The sequence below is a fragment of the Mauremys reevesii genome, linkage group 1, assembly GCF_016161935.1.
Source record: "Mauremys reevesii isolate NIE-2019 linkage group 1, ASM1616193v1, whole genome shotgun sequence".
Classification (NCBI taxonomy): Eukaryota; Metazoa; Chordata; order Testudines; family Geoemydidae; genus Mauremys; species Mauremys reevesii.
The window spans coordinates 320105609-320125202 of record NC_052623.1 but is presented as its reverse complement, the minus strand read 5'-3'; the positions used below and the strand labels follow the sequence as shown (position 1 = coordinate 320125202).

The following is a 19594-nucleotide window of genomic DNA, read 5'->3' as shown; positions in this document are numbered from 1 at the left end:
TTCTAAATATTATAGTTGCATAAAAGTTAGACAGAAGCTTATGGCCAAAAATATGCTGCCATCAGAACTAATGAAACTAAACTATGTTTTATCATTATAGCAGAAACTTAATGCAGTTTTACTAATATTGATATTAAAAAACTTCCATAGGAAAGATGCTTTTGAGTTTAAAATCATTACAGGGCTGCTTTTTTTTTCATGAGCGGTTAGCAGTTGTAGTTGTGTCTCTTTAAATATCCAGCAGTTTCAAAGTTCCATGCAGACTTTTCACATAACAGCCAGGCTTTTAAATCCTGAGAGGCAGGAACTACACCATCCATGACTGTTGTAGCTTGAAATGCTTGTTTTCACAGGAAAATTCATGTTTGTAGTGACATGTTTTCCTCAGCAATCTTTAAAGCTTAAAAAAACTCACCACTGGGTAAGGATAAGGATAAGTAACAAGTTGCTATTAGGAGAGTGACTGTGCAAATGAAATGATATGTTAGTGTTGCAGTGTCTATGCTAATTCTTGTGTTAAATTTCTGATCCTAACCAAGAGTTAGTCTGGACTAAGAAAATAGCTCAGTTTGGAAAACCTGTCAGTTCTTTACCTAGTTTGGAAAGGACCAATGTGAACTAAAACTTCCAGAAGCATAAGCAGACTCAGAATGAACTTGTTAAAAGAACTGCTCTGCTTTGTCTCCTGACAAACCTCATCTCTGGGTGCTTACTAAATATGACAGAGTCCCATGTTTATGTATTGTGTTGAAGGGTACAAATGCTTTTTCAATTGTTCTGGACACTTTAAAAGCTTGATTTTCATTGTTACCTAAGTAACAGGAGGGGACTGAAGAATTCTTCCTTCTTCTAGATGGACTAGATCCAGATCAACTAGGGTGCCAATCCAGAAAGCACTTAAGCACATCTCTAATTTTAAGCCCATGAGTAGTTCCACCAAAGCCAATGGAGTTATGCCAATATAAACTCAGAGGAGAATCTGACCAATAATGTTAAGGTGAAATCTGAATACTATATAGAATAATATAATGCAACAGTGTAACCGTTTCAAAGGTGTATTTTTTCTTATCTGTTAAACAGCAAAACACAGACAAAACTATTTGTCAAGGTTATGTCAACATCCAGGATATTAGATCCTACACCACATATAACACTCCTGTCATAGTTTTCATAGTTATTCTGATGGCATCACTCCTGGATAGCTTTTTATTGCATTCCATTTCTCCGATTAGTAGTGGATCCAACCACAGGCTTTATTATTTCAGTTACATTGTATTATAGTGTGTGTGTGGGCGGGGGGGGGTTACGTTCAGGATAGAGAAAAGATTTGTTAAATGCTATTAAGAAAATATTGTGAGATGGGTTTGGTCATAGAGACTCCCTTCAAGACTGTCACTCATTGAGCTGGGATATCACTGAGAACAACCCTCCTGTCAGAACAGGGCACCTCCACTGCTGTCTTGCTGAGTTAGACACTCCAGTCAGCTCCAGCAAAGATCCAGAGGTTGGGCCATGCCTCTCTGCAGTTCACTGAAACTGAGATTCACTCAGCCCAGCAGCTTATCAGTTAACAGGGACTTTCCCAGAGCCCAGTGTTCAGCCTTTCTGGGAGCCTGAACACCAAATAAATCCGTTTTACTCTGTATAAAGCTTATACAGGGTAAATTCATAAACTGTCTGCCTTCTATAACACTGATAGAGAGATATGCACAGCTGTTTGCTCCCCCAGGTATTAATCATTTACTCTGGGTTTATTAATGAACAAAAGTGATTTTATTAAGTATAAAAAGTAGGATTTACATGCTTTCAAGTAATGACAAAGTAAGTCATCAAGCAAAATAAAGCAAAAATATGCAAATCTAAGACTAATACATTAAGAAACGGATTACAGGTAACATCTCACCCTCAGAGAAGTTCCAATAAGCTTCTTTCCCAGACTAGACTCCTTCCTAGTCTGGGCCCTGGTACAGTCCTTGTTAGTTCCAGCAGACATCTCAGGTGGTAAGCAGGGGTTTTCTCATGACTAGCAGCCCCCTTTGTCCTGCTCCACCTCTTTTTATAGCTTTGGCACAAGGCAGGAATCTTTGTCTGTGCTTGTTCCCACCCTCACCTCATCAATGGAAAAGTACAAGGATTAAGATGGATCCCAGTATCATGTGGCATGGTCACACGTCACTGTAAGACCCCTAGCCTCCATTCTTCCTGGGTTGGCCCACACATACACAGGAAAGTTTGCAGGTAAATAAACCATTTACAACCAATTGTCCTAGTTAATGGGAGCCATCAAGATTCTAAACCACCATTAGTGGCCCACACTTTGCATAATTACAATAGAACCTCAGAGTTATACTTCATATTTTAGCTTCAGATACAAAAATGATACATGCATATGAATAGGAGGAATATGACACCCAGCTGGAAGGTGTTGCAAGGACTTTGAATTCTAGAGTTAGAATTCAAAAAGACATTGATAAATTGGAGAATTGGTCTGAAATCAACAAGATGAAATTCGATTATGACAAGGGTGAAGTACTTCATTTATCAAGGAAAAATCAAATACACAATGGGGAATACCTGGTTGGGCAGTAGTATTGCAGAAAAGGATTTGGGAGTTATAGTGGATCACATATTGAATATGAGCCAATAACATGATGTAGCTGCAAAAAAGACTAATATCATTTTGGGATGTATGTCATTGTGCATAAGATAGGAGGGGTAATTGTTCCACTCTACCTGGCACTAGCAAGGTCTCAGATGGAGTACCGTGCCTCGTTTTGGGTGCCACACTTTAAGAAAGATGTGGGCAAATTGGAGAGAGGGCAACAAAAATGTTAAAAGGTTTAGAAAATCTGACATAGGAGAAAGGTTTTTAAAATGGACATGTTTAGTCATGCGAAGAGAAGACTGGGTGGGAGGGGAACCTGATGATATTCTTCAAATATGTTAAGGGCTGTTATAAAGAGGATGGTGATCAATCGTAGGGTAGGACAAGAAATAATCAACCTAATCTGAAGCAAGGAAGGTTTACGTTAGATATTAGGAAAAACTTTCTAACTATAATGGTAATTAAGTACTGGAATAGGTTACCATGGGAGTTTGTGAAATCTCTGTCACTGAATGTTTTTTAAGAACAGGTTAGAAAAACACCTGTCAGGGATGGTCTAGTAAGTTCTTCCTCAGTGTGACGGAATGAACTAGATGAATTCTCAAGGTCCTTTCCAGCCCTACATTTCTAGGATTTCTATGACTATTGCTTCTACTAGCAAGGGTTGAATGGACATGTTGACTGATGTACCCGTTCAGAGGTGATACTTCCACATCATGGTTTGAGCACATTAGTGGGTGAGCACAGAAAAGCTGGCACTGCTGCTGCTCATCCAGTACCTGGATAATGGATAAGAAGACACTTTCACTTTCTATTAGTACAGACTGGCACTTTTCACCAGAACTAAATTCACTTACAATTTTATTTTCAGCTGGAACATAAAGAGATATGAAAAGTAGATTTAACAAGTATATTTTTATCTTGAAGTTACTCAAACCTTCCTAAAATGCTTTAGGAATGAGATAAAAGTTTTGGATTCCAATATCTCTGTAATGACATTTTTAATAAGTTGCAACTTTTGTGTATCTCAAATAAAATGTTCATATTAAATGTTACAGTTTAGCCCTAAAATGGGCCAGGCATGCAACACAGATGAAAATTAATCTGCAATCCTCCACATTATTTAGTTTCTAGCGTCAGCTAAAAATATATATGGAACTATGTATTACATTTTCCTCATCTCAGATACCACATTCAACTTACATTGCTTTTTGTTGGCAATCAATGCACTTAAAGCAGGTGGAAAATAAGTTCCACATCTGAGCACCATTCATATAATACAGTTGTGACTAGACACAGCAATGTTTATTTTAATCCAACAAGAGTTCAGAAACTCCATTGCTGAATAGACATTTCGCTCACATCTTATAATCAGTTTGTATTTTGGGAAAAGCAGCCAAGCGAACAAGCATGGTTTAAAGGAAAATGCCCCTTTTAAAAAACAGAAGCAATATACTGTAGATTGATAAATATAGTTGTAAAAACAAAAGTTCATGATCTAGGGCTGCATTCTGGTTGTTTTGCAGCATTCTACTGGCACAAAGTGCTCCCAGTAATGAATGTCCATTCCACTTATTTGTCCTGTATGTGCTTGTAACCCCATTTACGCTGTATTCTCCCTTGTCACACCAAGAAGCCTTGTTTATTTGTAACAGGGAAAGCTGGCCTTTTTAGGCAAGGCTATGGACCCAGCACAAGGGAATTTTGGCAATGGTAATTCATAGGTCTGAGCAGAGTTAGTGGCAAAGCACAGGGTACTGGAGGAAAATAGCCCGTCTCACAGAACAGGAGGAAAATGGGAAAGGAGGAAGACTTGCTCTGAGTCAATATGCTATGAGGTTGTCTAGCAAAGGGGCAGTGGCTCTGTCTCTTTCCAGTCCAAGGCCCTGGGAAAACCAAGAAGAGCCTTTTGAAGAAGCTGGTGAAAAGGTTCAACAAAGGGCCTAAAAAACAGCCAGAGGACTAGATAAGGTAAGGGGTGTTGCTTGGCTGAGAGAGCTAAGTCCTGAGAGAAGAATTGAAAGATTGTGGTAGAGCATAGGAACTAGCCTCACTGGGAAGAGAGTCAGGAAGAGTTTTGGTCAGGCCTTATGCCCACTTCACTGTTGATGGTTCACAGAAGAGGGAGAGTCTGGGCTCTGAGGGGTCTGCAGAGATGTTCTGTTATACCCCAGAGATAGCTGAAGTTCAATAAAAACCCACTCAGTGATTGTGATGCAGGGTGAGAGACTGAATGAAGGTTTGGACATTGATTTGGAATTTCGGTTTGGCTAGACAAATAAACTACCCATCAAATGAAGGGAAACTGAGGCAGTGACCATATCCAAAGGGAGAGGGTGATATCTGGTGTTTCTCTTTTCGTTGTGGTAAGTTTTCCTTTGCTGCATCCTGCACAATGCTTCCTGACATGTCTGTTTGTATACCCTTCCCCCCACCTCTCTCTCTCACACACACACACACACATTTGGCAAGGGGAACCACATAAGGGGCAGGAAAGTCCATAAACCTTATGTCCATAAGTCTTTTCTGAGACATCCAGTAGATTTTTCTCTTGGGAGCAATGAGTTCTGAGGTCCCCTCCCACACCTCTGGAATAAGCAGTGGGGTTTAGTCCCCAACAAGTGTGGATCCCTTGAGATCCATGAAGCTGTCTGGGGATACACCAAGGGCCAAGTCTCTCCTCACACAGGCCCTTTGCCTCCATACCCCTTACAAGGCCCCACAGCAATCCTTGTCAGCAGAGCTACAGTGGAACCATAATGACAGGGCATTGTGAGCAGATTTCCCCTGAACATCTTCTGAACAGGGTTATTCTGCAATACTGAAAAGAGGAATGCCAAAAGTTCACACTTTGCTCAGTTACACCCCATATTCTTCATAGAAATATGGTTATGATACGAATATGTCATAACTAAGATATACTTTATGCAAGATGGCTCATGTAAGGTATTGTTGGATAGGTTATAAGTTACTGAATGTGAGTATCCAATTTGTATGCATGTATCATTTCTGTATCTAAAGTTAGGAATATGAACTATGTAACAATTACAACTGTGTGTTGGGAGACACCCAACAGACAACATGCCATCAGCCTTGATGGGCTGTTAGGAAGAAACAACAAGACTGTGAAGTTACTAATCTCTCTCCTTCCTGAGAGTCGTCCTGGAACATAGCTGTGATACTACTAGGTCAGGTGGTCCTGTCACCTGGTACTAAACACTATCTTGGACTTCTAGTAATTTTCCACTAGCAGGAGGGGAGGTCAAGTTTGGGAAACAAAAGATTCCTGCCTTCTGTCACTAGTATTTAAGGCTGGGGAGGAAGGCAAATAGGACTCTTCTCCATTGCCTACTCATGAAGAAAGACTGCTGAAAGAACCTGAAAGGACAAAGGAACTAACCTGAGAGGAAAAGCAGGGGTGAGTCCAGACTGAGACAGGGGTCTAGTCTGGAAGAAGTTCCTTAAACTTCACAGGCCCCAAAACTCCAAGATAGTCACACATCCCTGTGGCAGAGCGGCCCTGGCCCATTAAGGCGTCAGGCCAGCTAGCCCCGTTCCATTAGCCTCATCCAGCCACACCTGGGCAGGGTAGAGGACTTAAAAGGAAGACAAGCCCGGCAATAGGAGGGTGAGTGGGGAAGGATGTGGATTGACTGTTTTTCCCTGAGGCTTGGAGCTCTTTGTAGATGGCTGGCTGAAGAAGAGACCCAGTAGAAAGAAGGGAGTTTTTCCACCGGAAGACTAGAGGGAAAACAGGTCTAGTGGTTGGTCTTTTTTGGCAAGGAATATGAGTGAGCCTAAAGTAAGTAATAAGTGAATGTAAGGCCTGTGGACATTGGTACCGTGGGTGGGGTGGAACTAAATGTGACTTAGCTGAAGGGTTAAGGCACTGCAGTGACCTGAAAGGCATTGGTGGATGGCTGGAGTTGTGGAAGACCAAGGGAAGCTGAAGCAAAGATGCTACAATGCCCCACTATGCTGTGAAGGAGGTGCTCTGAACAACGAATTTTGTAACAGTCTCTAATTAGACCTTTTATGCAAATGTGTTTTAGGATATTTAACTAGCCATATCCTATAATGCAAGAGTAGTTTCCACTAATATGTAAACATATTTTGCAGCTGTTTCCATTATATACTGATTTTACAATAATCAAAGAACAGCAAATTTTGTATCTGTCATTATTACACAGCTTGCAAGGATCTCAGTGTAGTAAAAGCTAAAGCTGTTGCTAGTGCCCACTGACAATTAAAAAGAAATATGTTGACAAGACTCGTGTCAGGTATGTTAAGAACTTCTCCTGGCTCATAACTCCCCTTAAAGAATTCAGTCTTTGTTGCGCATGATAGGATTTTTCAGCCCCAGAGCTGACTCTAACTACCCTCCAAGAAACAACACTGGAAAAGTGCTATTTCAACATTGCCTTTTTAGTGGACTTCCCGACTTGAAAAAAATAAATGTATTGTTTTGTTTTCTATCTTAATGAAAGAAAAGCTGTGTTTTGATAAGTGCACAAATTAAAGTAACATTTAAGCAAGGAGTTAAATGTAATATCTTGTGGCATATGCTGGAGTTTCCACATGGGCTGAAATCAAACTTAAATGAAGTCACTAGCATACACATTTGAAGAGGTTGAAATGAATATGTTCTTTCTTTATTAAACCTCACTAATATTTCTCCGATATTTATATACGCTATACTAAAATTGTGCACTCTATCATGGTTATAGGAACCAGAACTATATTGGATGGGAAGCAGAGTAGGTGCTCTGGGCTGGTAGAGATAGTAGGAGATATTAAACTTATAGGAGCAGGTATGGGCCAAAATGTCAGCCCTAAACTAGTTATGTCCCTAAGTCCATATTTAGGGACATAAATAAGTGACCTGACTTTTTTTAAGAGGTTATGGATGTTGATAGCTCTTTTTGTGTTTATACTATACTGTGGGTGCAAAGCACACCTGAAAAATCAGGCCTTTATTTAAACAGAGATTTAGAGGCCTAACTTTAAGTATCCGGGTTTAGGTAGGTTTGCTTTAATGCCTCTGAGGAGAAAGGGGGCCAGCAATAGTTATTACATTAATGTGGAATGGCCTCTCTTCAGCACTGTCCCACAGCTGTAAGTGGGTACATTGGTGGGATGGAGCGATAGCCACACTTTTATTGTTATTTATATTGTGACAGCACCTAGAAGCTTCAGTCATGGACCAGGACCCCTTTGTGCTAGATGCAGTCCAAGCACAGAACAAAAAAGACAGTCCCTGCCCCCAAAGAGCTTGCAACCTAAGTATAAGACTAGTTATAGATGGGGGAACACTAGGAAACAATGAGACCACACTGGCAAGCATGACAGGCAATGGTATCAGCACATCAGTGCTCCCTCTACCAACTATGCTTACCCTCTTAGGCCATCTTCCCCCTTTTGTGCTTTGGGAGTGAAATTCCTCCCTGCTCAGCAGGCCAGCACATAGTCTAGTGCAGGGATTCTCACAACAAAATTTTTGGTGGCCTCCAAGTGCAGCCACCAACTCTTCCTGGTGGCCACACTGACAATTTTTTCCTAAAATAATTAACTTTAGGAAAAATAAATAAATGTGCACATACATCATGTCCAAATCATTGTAATTTATTGAATCTTTTTGCAGAATCAATAATAAAAATAATGTAGTTGTCTCTATTCTTTACTGTCCCTAGACAGAACAGAAACACAAATAAGGTGCTCTGCAGGTTCTTGGGTTTGTTTGTTTCTTTGTTTGTTTTTGTTCTTTCTTTTGCTTTTTTGTTTGCTTTTTTTAAAAAGACTTGGTAGCTAGTAAGTCTGCTGCTGTGAAAAGTGAAATTAACAAACACAAATATCACTTTTCACAAAGTCTGGCAAGTCGGGGGACAAATTAAGCCTTGGATGGAGAGGTCGGTAGTGGGTAAGTGGGGAGGCGGGGGGAAAAACATGATGGGCTGGTGGAGGCAGCGGGGGCCAGGGACAAGGGGGGGTGAGCCCCGCAGCTGTGGGTTGGAGCCCCCCCGTGGCCAGAACCTGCTGCCCTCCACCCCAGGTCTGGAGCCTAACCCTACCATCCCCAGGAAAGTGGGGAACTCACTAGCTGCCTGCTCCTCCAGCATTTGTCCCTCCAGAGGGGGGCAGGGTCCAACCCCTGCTGGTGGCCCTGTGGGAGGGACCACTGCTTTGCCCCCCCATCACTGCCCAGGAGCCTGTGGCTGCAAGAAAAGCCAGTGGTGGCTGCATTTGAGAAATGCTGGTCTAGTGAATAAAACATGGGAATGGAGCTCTGGAGCTTGAGTGTTTTAGTCTCAGCAATGTCCTTGGTTTGCTGGGTGACCTTGGGCAAGTCACTTCACCTCTTTGTATGCTAGTTTCCCCAGGTGTAAAATAAATAAATGAGAATAATGACTGCTTCTGGAAAGCTCTTTGAGCTCTACTGATGAAAAGTGCTACATAAGAGCTAGGTAATATTATTACTTTAGTCCTTGAAATAGCCCTTAACAACCTTTCACAAGTCCTTGAAAGTGCAACCATCCAGATTACAGCTACTGCTTGTGCAGCTTCTGTGAAGGGAAGGGTTCCTTGCACCCTCTCCTCTAGTAAACTGTTGTTGGCCCAGGTACATGGATGGAGAATTTTTCCATTTAACAGAAGAGCATAATACCAAATAGCTGCTAATTCCATTTTACTCTTGATTTTCTTATGTTCTATTTGTTAAAGACCAGTGTTAAATACTGGTTACAGATGTATTTTCCTACTCGCTTAACTGTAAAATGAATGAAGACACCGGACGTGGTCATTATGATCCTGCAAGGTGCAGAATTCCCCTAACACCCACTGACTGAGTAGAGCTGAAGATGCTCCACAGCCTTCTCCAAGCAGTTAGATTCATAATGCAGCTGCTGAGGTGGAGAGGGGAAGCAGGAGGCTACCATCATAACTAGATAATTTTTTAATAGGATGACTTCAGATTCTGTAAGTATTTTGATGTATTAGTTAAATACCAAGTGCTAACATAGGAACTCTAGTTAGCTAGCCAAAATAATGACACTAAATTAGAACCTTCCTTTCTGAGATGCAGAAAAGGACCCAGCATGATGACAAATGTGTAGTCAGGGGGTATGTTCACTGGTAGACTTCTGAGGCAAAAGGTCACAAAACTTTTATTATTCTGTAGCAGATCTTAATTACTACAAAATAGCTTCTAACTTAGCAGCACTGATACATGATACTGTAATTTGGCATGACAGAGGTTTATAAGACAGCAGAAAAATTGAAGTTGTGCCTTTTACCCATAATGGTTAGCTCAGATTATGAAATAACATTCCCAAAAGGATCCTAGTTACAGCTCTATGAACTGAGGAGTCTCTATATGGTAAACCAATTAGGAACCAATTCTGTGAGGTGCTTAGCACCTTCAACTCTCCTTGAAATCAGATTCTCAGGAGTAGAACTGGTCAGGTGTTTTTTAACAAAATATACTTCATCAAAAATGCTGATTCATCAAATTGAAACTGTTCACGGGATGTAGTGTGAAGACATAAATACAAAGAGACGTACTTTAAGCAGTAACTAGAGAACCTTCTGACTAAGAGATTCTCACATTTATAACACTCCCTTCTGCTACACATCCTGGTCCTCTCTGTAACTCTATAACCACTCCGTATCTCCAAATATAAGCTTAAAACTTGAATTGTAAATCAATGTATATACACAAACAACAATTCAGAATAAACTTCAAATTCCTTAAAAGTATGCTATGCCCTCCCATCAGTTGTATTTAAGTAGTCCTTAGCAGTATTCTAAAGATCAAGTATTTTGAGGAGGTCTGATCAGTCTTCCAGATGATGTTCTCTCTTCTGTTGAGTTTATATGCAGAGTTTCCTGTGGACGGGGCTCACTTTCTGTCAAAGTAACTGGAGGTCCCAGATCATCTTTGCTGTTTTGGGAAATATTGAAGATGAATCTGATTTCTCCAGAGAATTCCTTTTAGAGTTTCCACTAGGTAGGATCAGGGAGTTTCTGCTGAGTTCCAAAAATCTGGGAACTTTTGATCCACGCTTTGTTCCCTGGTCTTAGCTCAGGTAGTGTTTTTGTTCTGTACCTAACAGTGAAGTTTTCTTGCTGTCGCATTTTTATTTCAGCATCCTGTGTTTGAAATTCTTTCAGGATGAGCCACTTAGGTTTAAGCCTGTTTGGTGCCACAGGTAAAGGCATTCTTAATTGTCATCCCATGAGAAGTTCTGCAGGAGATAGTCCAAATGCAAGCAGTATTCACCGACATGGTAGGAGTTCTTTATGTATGTATCTAGTGACTTTTGCAGGAGTCTTTTTAAAGTCTGCACTGCTTTCTCCACCTCGCCATTTCTCTGGGGGTAATGTGGACTACTAGTACAATGTTCAAAATCAAAGTCCTGTGCAAATGCAAAGAATGTTTCAGCAATAACTTGAGACCCATTATCTGATGTGAGGACTTCAGGAGCTCCATGTCTTGGACATTTTGACTTTTGTTTCTGTGCCAGTGAAGTCTGTCTAAGTATAGCCAAGTAAATATATAGAGAGAAGTAATCAACTGCAATCATGTATGTGTGTCCTTTCCAGAAAAACAAATCAATTGCTACCTGCTGTCAGGTGGCTTTGTAAAGAGTAATGGTTCTGACAATGGTGGGGGTTTGGGGTTGTTGTTTTTTTTCCTTATTACATAGCTTGCAGCCCTCTACCAAGGCCTGAATTTGCTTATTCAGATTGGGGCACCATACAGATTGTTGTGCTCATGCCCTGCACTTGTATATACCTTGGCGTGCCTCATGGATTTTGGAGAGCGCCTTTTTCTGAAATACCATAGGGATAAGAATCTGCTGTCCTTTCAGAAGCAGGCCCTGTGAAGGTCATTTCAGTCCTACCAATATGGTATTAGGTCTGTTGTAAGTTGACTCCTTTAACCCCTCCCTCTTTGGCAGAGTTGAGTCATTTTTTTTTGCAAGTTTCATCCTTTAGTTGTTCATTTCTAATTTGCTGAAATCAGCTGGCAGGTGCTGGAATTGCTGCCAGAACAAAATCAATGCGGAATTTGACATCTCTTTCTAAAGTCTCTTCTCCTTTCATTGGTGCCTGCTTAATTGGGGCTCGAGACAGAGTGTCTGCTACTATCACTGAGCACACACCAGGGAAAGCAATGTAAGACAATTGCATCAGCCATAGTAGAAATCTTTATATCCTAAGTGGAACGTCATCCATTGGTTTTGAACCCTATAATGCCACTAAGGGCTTGTGGTCTGTTTCTTTGTTAACATCCAAGCTGAACAGATAGGCACTGAGCCATTCAGAGGCCCAAGTGACTGCTAGATCTTCCTTTTCCATTTGAGCATACCTGTGCTTAGTACTAGAGGGGTGAAAACATTATCTAAGTTGTATCTGAGACTTCTTGGTTTGAATCTGACATGTCTCTGGTGTCCTTCTTGCTACTTTTGTGTGAGCACTGCTCCTAAACCAGATGAAGATGCATCCACTGAATAGTTTCCCCAAGTATTATGCCAAAACAGGAAGCAGGGCCTGATTAACGCTCCTGTGGGCTCAGGGCTATTAGATTTTGCGAAGCCCCTGTATACAAGTCTTTTTCCTAATTTAAAACAAAATGATCATAATTATAGCATCAAGGCTATTAATGCTATACTAAACTTGCCTTTTAATTAACATGAAGCCATTCTATGGGTACATTTCAGTCTTAAAACATGTAGAATATAGTTAAGTTAATTCAAAATAACCTACTTCTTACCTTAGAACAGCTGTTATATTAGTTTCTTTCTGGGAGGGAGTTTGGGTGCAGGAGGGGGCTCCAGTCTGGGGCAGAGTGTTGGGTTGCAGGAGAGGATGAGGGGTGCGAGGTCTGGGAGGGAGTTTGGATGCAGGAGGGGATTCTGACCTGGGGCAGGGGGGTTGGGGTGCAGGAGGGGGTGTGAGGTGCAGGCTCCGGCAGGGAGGTGCTTACCACAAGCTGCTCCCAGCCTGTAACACAGCAGGGCTCAGGCAGGCTGCCTGCTTGCATGCCATGGCCCCATGTCACGCCCGGAAGCAGACAGCTGCTGTCACGTCTCTGCACGCAACTGTGGGGAGGGGGACAGCATGTATCCGTGCGCTGCCCGCACCCGCAAGTGCTGCCCCCACAGCTCTCATTGCCAGTTCCCAGCCAATGGGAGCTGGGGGGACCATGCTGGGGACAGGGGCAGCGCATGGAGCCACCTCCAGGGGCCACAGAGACATGCCAGAGATGCAGAGACGTTGGGACGCCCCTTAGCCTGGGGCCCTGGCTGCAGCCCCTAAAGGCCCTGCGTTAATCCGGCCCTGACAGGTAGAAATGTCAGTAATTTTTATTTTATTAAATGAATTTTGTTGTGTGCTCCCTCAGATCCACATACTGTGATCTCTCTAGGATTTTCTTAGATGAGCTACATTTGGAAAGAATTTCCTAAAATGATTTGTCATGTCCAGGAATCTTCTTACAGCAGGATCTCAGGATTTGAGTAAGGCAAGTAATGCCTTCAGTTTGTCTGAATCCAGCTGAATTCCCTGTTTGCTAATTATGCATTCTACAAATTTTATCTGCTCCTTTCCAAATTCACATTTCTCATTCAGAGTGAGGCTGGCTTGTTGGAATCACCTCAAAATTGCATGTAGTTTATCATATTTATCTCTGCCACATACCAACATATCATCTGCATGGCAAAGGACATCAGGCAAACCTGACAGGATCAGAGAAATTCTCTTTTGGAAATGTTCTGGTAATGAAGATAGCCAAATCGAAGACTTTTGAAACAATACCATCCAAATGAGGAGATGACTAGTTAATGGTATATATTTTCTAGCAAGGGGATTTACTAGAAGCATGCTATAGCATGTCTCTTTTTGAGAAGACTTTGGCCTCTGATAACTGAGCTAATGTTTTGTCAACTGCTGGAAGCATGTGCATAAGGCCCACACATCTGGATTTTGCCACTGGGCTTTGGTACTACTGTAGTAAGAGGAGGCCCTGAGACATAAACCCTTGGTATCGGAGGCCCGATATGAGGCCTGAGGCCTGAACTGAAGTAATGGTCGAGACATTGCTAACATAAAGCAAAGTTAGGCTGTGAGCCAGAGGCAGGCCCTGCTCACAGAAGTTGGCAAGAGGAAGGCTGCTAAAAGAATGTGTGCCAGGATGGCACCAGAACAGCCTGGTACGAACACATCCCACAGAGATAACAAGGAACAGGCAGACCCAGCCTAAAGACAGGGTCAGAAGGACAATATGATGGCTAGACAATATGAAAGGATAGTAGGATGCATAGACAATATGATGGATAGACTTGTTTGTTCTAACCAACCTGTGCCGGGAGAAAGGCAGCACCCTAATGCGTAGAGGAGCGGTACCTCAATGCGTTCAGTGATGCTTAACGTGTTTGTACCTGTGTATAAGAATGCATCCTTAAGTGGATGTCTTTGTCTGGCCTAGGAGGCAGTGGCAAATCCCGCCACTGACTGAGCCGGTCCATTGTCAGGGGGCACATATTCGTAGTATGTCCTGTAGTGTCTGTGGGGAACTATTACTGTGTTTCGTTTGACAATAAACCTGGCCGGGTGCCTTCTTATCTTTTTAGAGTCTGTGGTCATTGGGGGTTCTCTCAGGTTTGCTGTGTCAGCGATCTGCAGAGCTGGGACAGCACACAGAGGGAACACGCACACGCAGCCGACTGTTATCAACATTGAACAGAGCAGAGGACCACACCGGTAGCATCTGACGACAACTACAACCATGGCTGCACACCAATCAGTGGGTTCTTCTGTCTGGGAAATAACCCCAATATCTTCCATTCACTTTAATTCTCCTTTGACTTTCCCTAGCAAGAGTAGAAGGCTGTGAAATGGGGTTGTCAAAGCAAAGGCAGTTGCTGATAACACCAGTCTTATTTTGCACACCCCTGAATTTTCCTAGCCCTGTGAAGACAGGTGGATATATTTCCTGTACATTTTTTTTACCATTAATTCATTCTAGTTGCACTATTGTTTTTTGGGAGTGGTGGGGGTGAGCTGTTGCTTACAGTTTGTGTATTACATATATTATTTGTTGACGAACGTTCTGTCCTTTCTCCAGTTTCCCAAAGGAACTGGCCACAAACATCCAATGTAGTGTTACTAGCCCCATGTAGAATTTTATTTGACCTTTGCAGAACTCCATCCAGGGATTGATTTATAATCCTTTTGGGGGAATTACAGTGACTGATCCCCCAGTATCAATTTTAAACTTAAGAAGATTTTGACTGTTCAAATTCACGTTTGTGTCCCTAGGTGTTGTCTGTTCTATGGAGCATACAGTTTCTAGAAGTATGGACTCAATTGTCATCCAATAATAACACTCTCGCTTGGATTGTTTCCATGGATCTTAGTGACCTGGATGCAATTGCAAAATGTTCCATTTTGTGACATCTCCTACATTCTGACTCTTTTGCAGAACACTATTACCAGCTGTGTCGTGATGTCTTGCCACATCTTCCACATCTTTTCCAAGTTGCTCTCCTATTAAAGTTCTTTGGTCTCCCACTCTCTAGTTGTGCACTGTTCTTATGTTGTAAATTTAGTCTGACTGCTACTTATCATATTTGGCTCTTTCCTCTTTACTGTGTCACTATTGCCCGATGCAGTCTCCCCTATGCTGGTAGTTTCTTGCATTCTCACTTTTACTGGTGTGAGATCTGGGTCTAGCTGAAACTATGCTGATAAATTGGTGTCTCCTATGCCAATAACTATCCTATCTCTTATTAGTTCTTTTAACGTTTCTTATTTGCAAGACTACGAACTGCAGTTCATAGATGTCTCAGCTGTTTCCCTTGTAACCTCCTATTAAATTTGGCTTTTTTCATATATAATATTCTGTCTGCCTATGAAATGGGCATCAAAAGCCTTTCACTTTGTTATACTCTTTCTTTTCCTCATCAGTGAAGGGTAAGGCACAAAGGGATGTCACCAGCAGCATCACCCGCTGCAAACAACATAGCATTTACCTGGTATTCTTGTGCTTATTCAGTTAAACCAGAAGCCCTCTGGAATTGCTCAAATCTTCAGATCCAGAAAGGCCTGCTACCTGAGTTACCAAAATCAGACTTCTAACAGAGCCAATTGCTCTATGGACTCCATTTCTGTGCTGCATCAGGGCTCTGAATCCTTCCTGCTGCAGCTTTCACAGGTCTCCTCCCTCATTTTGTACTTTCCCCACTCACTCACCACTCTAGCAATCCAGAGGTCTCTTTTCTTTCCATCACTCCTTCTTTAGAGAGAGAGATTTACTCACGAATGACACTATGTAGTGTGAGGACAAACACAGCCATGCTTTAAGCAGTAACTAAAGAACTCTCTCTGCACAGGAAGTTCCCATGTTTATTAAGCTCCCCACTGTAACACAACTTGGTCCTCTCTGGCAACTCTGGGACTAGGAATTGTGTAACCATTCCGCACAGGAAAGAGTTGGTTTTGATGAATTTACTGTTTTGGAGGGAAAAAATGTTAAAATGAAAAAGCTCCACTTTTTTGGTTTGCAATGGCTTTCCATTTTGACATTTAAGATTAGCATTGTAAACATTTTTTTAAAAGGACAGATCAGAATAAAAATAAGATGTGTTGAAAATATCTAAACAAAACCTCTGATTGACCTGAACTGAAAATTTTCAGATACGAAATTTGTGAAAAAAATTGAGATGTCGCCTTTTTGCCCCATTCAGGGAAATGTTTTGAAATCTTGAATATTTTCTTGGAGTAAAAAAACCATTTCTCACCCAGCTTTACTCGACACTAATGGGGAAAGGAGAGTGCTTATAACTTACCGAGGGTGCTCAGCATAGTGCAGGCCTGGAATCATAATTATCTGTAATAGTTTGCACACTGAAGATGATTAAGCTGCAGAAAACTGAAGTGGAATCTTAGGGCGGCAGAGAAAGGAAATTCTATAGCAGGAGAAGCGATAAAAGAAGACATGGGGAAATAAATATATGATATTCTGTATTGTGTTGTAGAGGTTTGGATTATTCTTCCAGTCTGACATGCGTCTGACGAAGTGGATATTCACCCACAAAAGCTTATGCTCTAATACTTCTGTTAGTCTGTAAGGTGCCACAGGACTCTTTGTCACGTCTTCCAATCTCTTCTGAGTATATCAACAGTCATGTGGTGTATGTTACAGTTTCAGGGTAACTGCACTGGTATTTCCCACTCCCTGGTCCCTCAAAGACACCGATTTAAGATTATATCTGTCACCTCTGCTGGGTGGAGACCCAAAACTCTCTACCCACAGACCAGACGTTTTAAGGCTGAACAGGCCCCTAACATACATTGTGATATCCCCAGTAAGCAACTCTGGCTAGAGGCTGGATCGCAGGCTTTGCTTTCTCTCAGAGGACAATAATCAGTCTGTGCCAACAGCAGTTACAAGTTACCACACATCTATTCCAAAGCAAAATACATTCATTCTTAGGGCAAAAAACATTACAAATAAAATGTTTATTTTATTTATTTTATTTATTTATTTTATTTATTTATTTTACACCCATAAAAGTAATAAAAGTAATAAAATGTTTATTTTATTTATTTTATTTATTTATTTTATTTATTTATTTTACACCCATAAAAGTAATAAAAGTTTACTAATAAATGTACCAGAAATGACCCATCTTCCACATGGGGAATCTGATAGACCAACATCCCTTCCAATGCTTCAGCAAGGGCTGGGGCCTTTCCTTGGACGGAAGGTCTTGTCCCTCTACTGAATCCAAACGGAGCCCTGGGTCTGTTTTAACTCAGCGTGTTTTTTTCCCAAAAGTCTCACTTTGTCTCCCAGCCTCCTGAAAACAGGTAAAACCATTCCCCAGGAACTCAAGCTTCAAAGCTTGGGCAATTTATATAGCCAGCACTGGAATTTTGCATAAATTGTCCCTTAGTGACTCCAGATTCTAAAGGAAAATGCACACCCCATCAGCCTCCCCTCAGTGAGCCAGGAACCCACAAATTACATCACCTGTATTGATAAAAAAGGCTATACATATTCTGCAGCTTGTACTGTCTGGCCTCTCTCAATGAAATGGCTTGTTGAGGTTTTTCTGCTTTAAACATAAATTATAACAAGGTCCCCAAAGATAGTGCCTGTGGTTGCAATATCTGTTACAGTGTATTCTGCACCTAGGGCAGTAGCAGAACATATGCAGACAAGATTTGCAAAAACGGCTTCCTAAAGTTAAGCACTGAAGGCCACATTTAGGCAACTAAATAATACATGTCATCAGAGTCCTTTTCTTTTGTGTTAAATTGTTAATATTGTGTTTTGAAAACAATATTGACACAGTTTGTTGCCCTCCTACAACCCACGATAATAATAATGCAGGATCCAATTTTATAAAAAAAAAAGGTTTTGGACACTGACTGTCTATTCTATCTTTTAGTCTTATTCCCAACTTCTCTTCCTTGCATTCAGTTACTTTATCTGGCCCCTAACCATTCTTTGGAAAAAAACAAATTACAATGTCAATCCTTATTTTAAGGTTAAGGTCTGCTTTCTCAGGACCACAATAATGATGAAGACTATCACAAGTATTTTCAGATAATGCTTTTCACTCATGTAATTCAAAATACTATGGCCCAGAGCCTCAAAGGTACTTAGGTATTGCTCTGTTCAGCATTGCAAAAACTTACCCTTTTGGCGACTTGCTGCCTAGTGGAATCCTCAGCCCTGAGCTAGGTGGCCAGGCTCTGAATACAATGCATGGGGAGAGTTAGGCACATCAGAAACGGTTATAAGAAGCCAGCTGAGCAGGGAGATAGTTAAGCCAGTCAGTAGTGAAATGCTGGGGAGAAGGGAAGGGAGATTAACTTAGGTGCCTCAACAGCTGCACGTGGCTGATGGGCTAGAGATAGGCCCCTTCTTCCACTCTGGATCCTCAACTGGATCCCCTAGAGCTAGGGACCTAAGCTAGGAAGGCATTTAGGAAGCCCCTACTCTAGCAGCTGAAATGCTGTGTCCTGCTCACACTCAGTACATCTCCTGTTCATCCTACTTTTCTCTATGCCAGGGATCGGCAACCTTTGGCACGCAGCCCATCTGGGAAATCCACTGGCAGGCCGGGACAGTTTGTTTACCTGCAGCGCCCGCAGGTTCAGCTGATCATAGCTCTCACTGGCCGTGGTTCGCCGTTGCAAGCCAATGGGAGCTACAGGAAGCGGCGCGGGCCAAGGGATGTGCCGGACGCTGCTTCCCACAGCCCCCATTGGCCTGGAACGGCAAACCGCAGCCAGTGGGAGCTGTGATTGGCCGAACCTGTGGACACTGAGGGTAAACAAACCATCCCGGCATGCCTGCAGATTTCCCTGATGGGCTATATGCCAAAGGTTGCCGATCCCTGCTCTATGCTCTCAGCTATCTTTTGTGGGGGTACAAAGCTGTCTTTCCACTTGTCGGGGGGGGTCCAGCCAGCCCTCCTGCTGTGGGGTCTGACAGGTATCAGGTCTTAGTCATTCTCAGAGCATACCTCAGGATCATGTTCCACTAGCAAGATAGGTTTTCCCTCACCTAGTTTGAGAATCCCACTCCTTGGTCTTCGGTGCTTTGGCTTGAGTTAATGTTAGTTAGTTAGTTAGTAATCAGAAATTTAGGCACCTAGTAGACATTAGGCAGGGATTAGGCAGAAGCTGAGCAGCATTTTGAAAATGTCAGTGGCACTTAAATGGTGGACTTACCTGCCTAGATAGCTGAGAGACAAGGTGGATGAGGTGAAAGCTTGTCTCTCCCACCAACGGAAGTTGGTTCAATAAAAGATATTACCTCACCCACCTTGTCTCTCTAATATCCTGGACCCACATGGCTACAATTGCATTGTATGTCTAAATACCTTTGAAGACTGGGCTGTGCCCATAGACTAAACTACTTAGATTTTTAAAAAAAAACATTGAATATCAGTGGAAAGTCCTAGCTGAAGATAT

At 42.0% G+C, this 19594-nt stretch overlaps 1 long non-coding RNA gene across 1 annotated transcript in view; it reads left to right on the top strand.

Annotated features, from left to right (window-relative positions):
• Window positions 1–291: 291 nt before the first annotated feature.
• The window catches only part of LOC120391046, a 33796-nt gene continuing 14493 nt past the window's right edge, over window positions 292–19594 (top strand). The window contains exon 1 of the long non-coding RNA XR_005591215.1: window positions 292–421. This is a non-coding gene — a long non-coding RNA (uncharacterized LOC120391046). The remainder of the gene's footprint in view (window positions 422–19594) is intronic.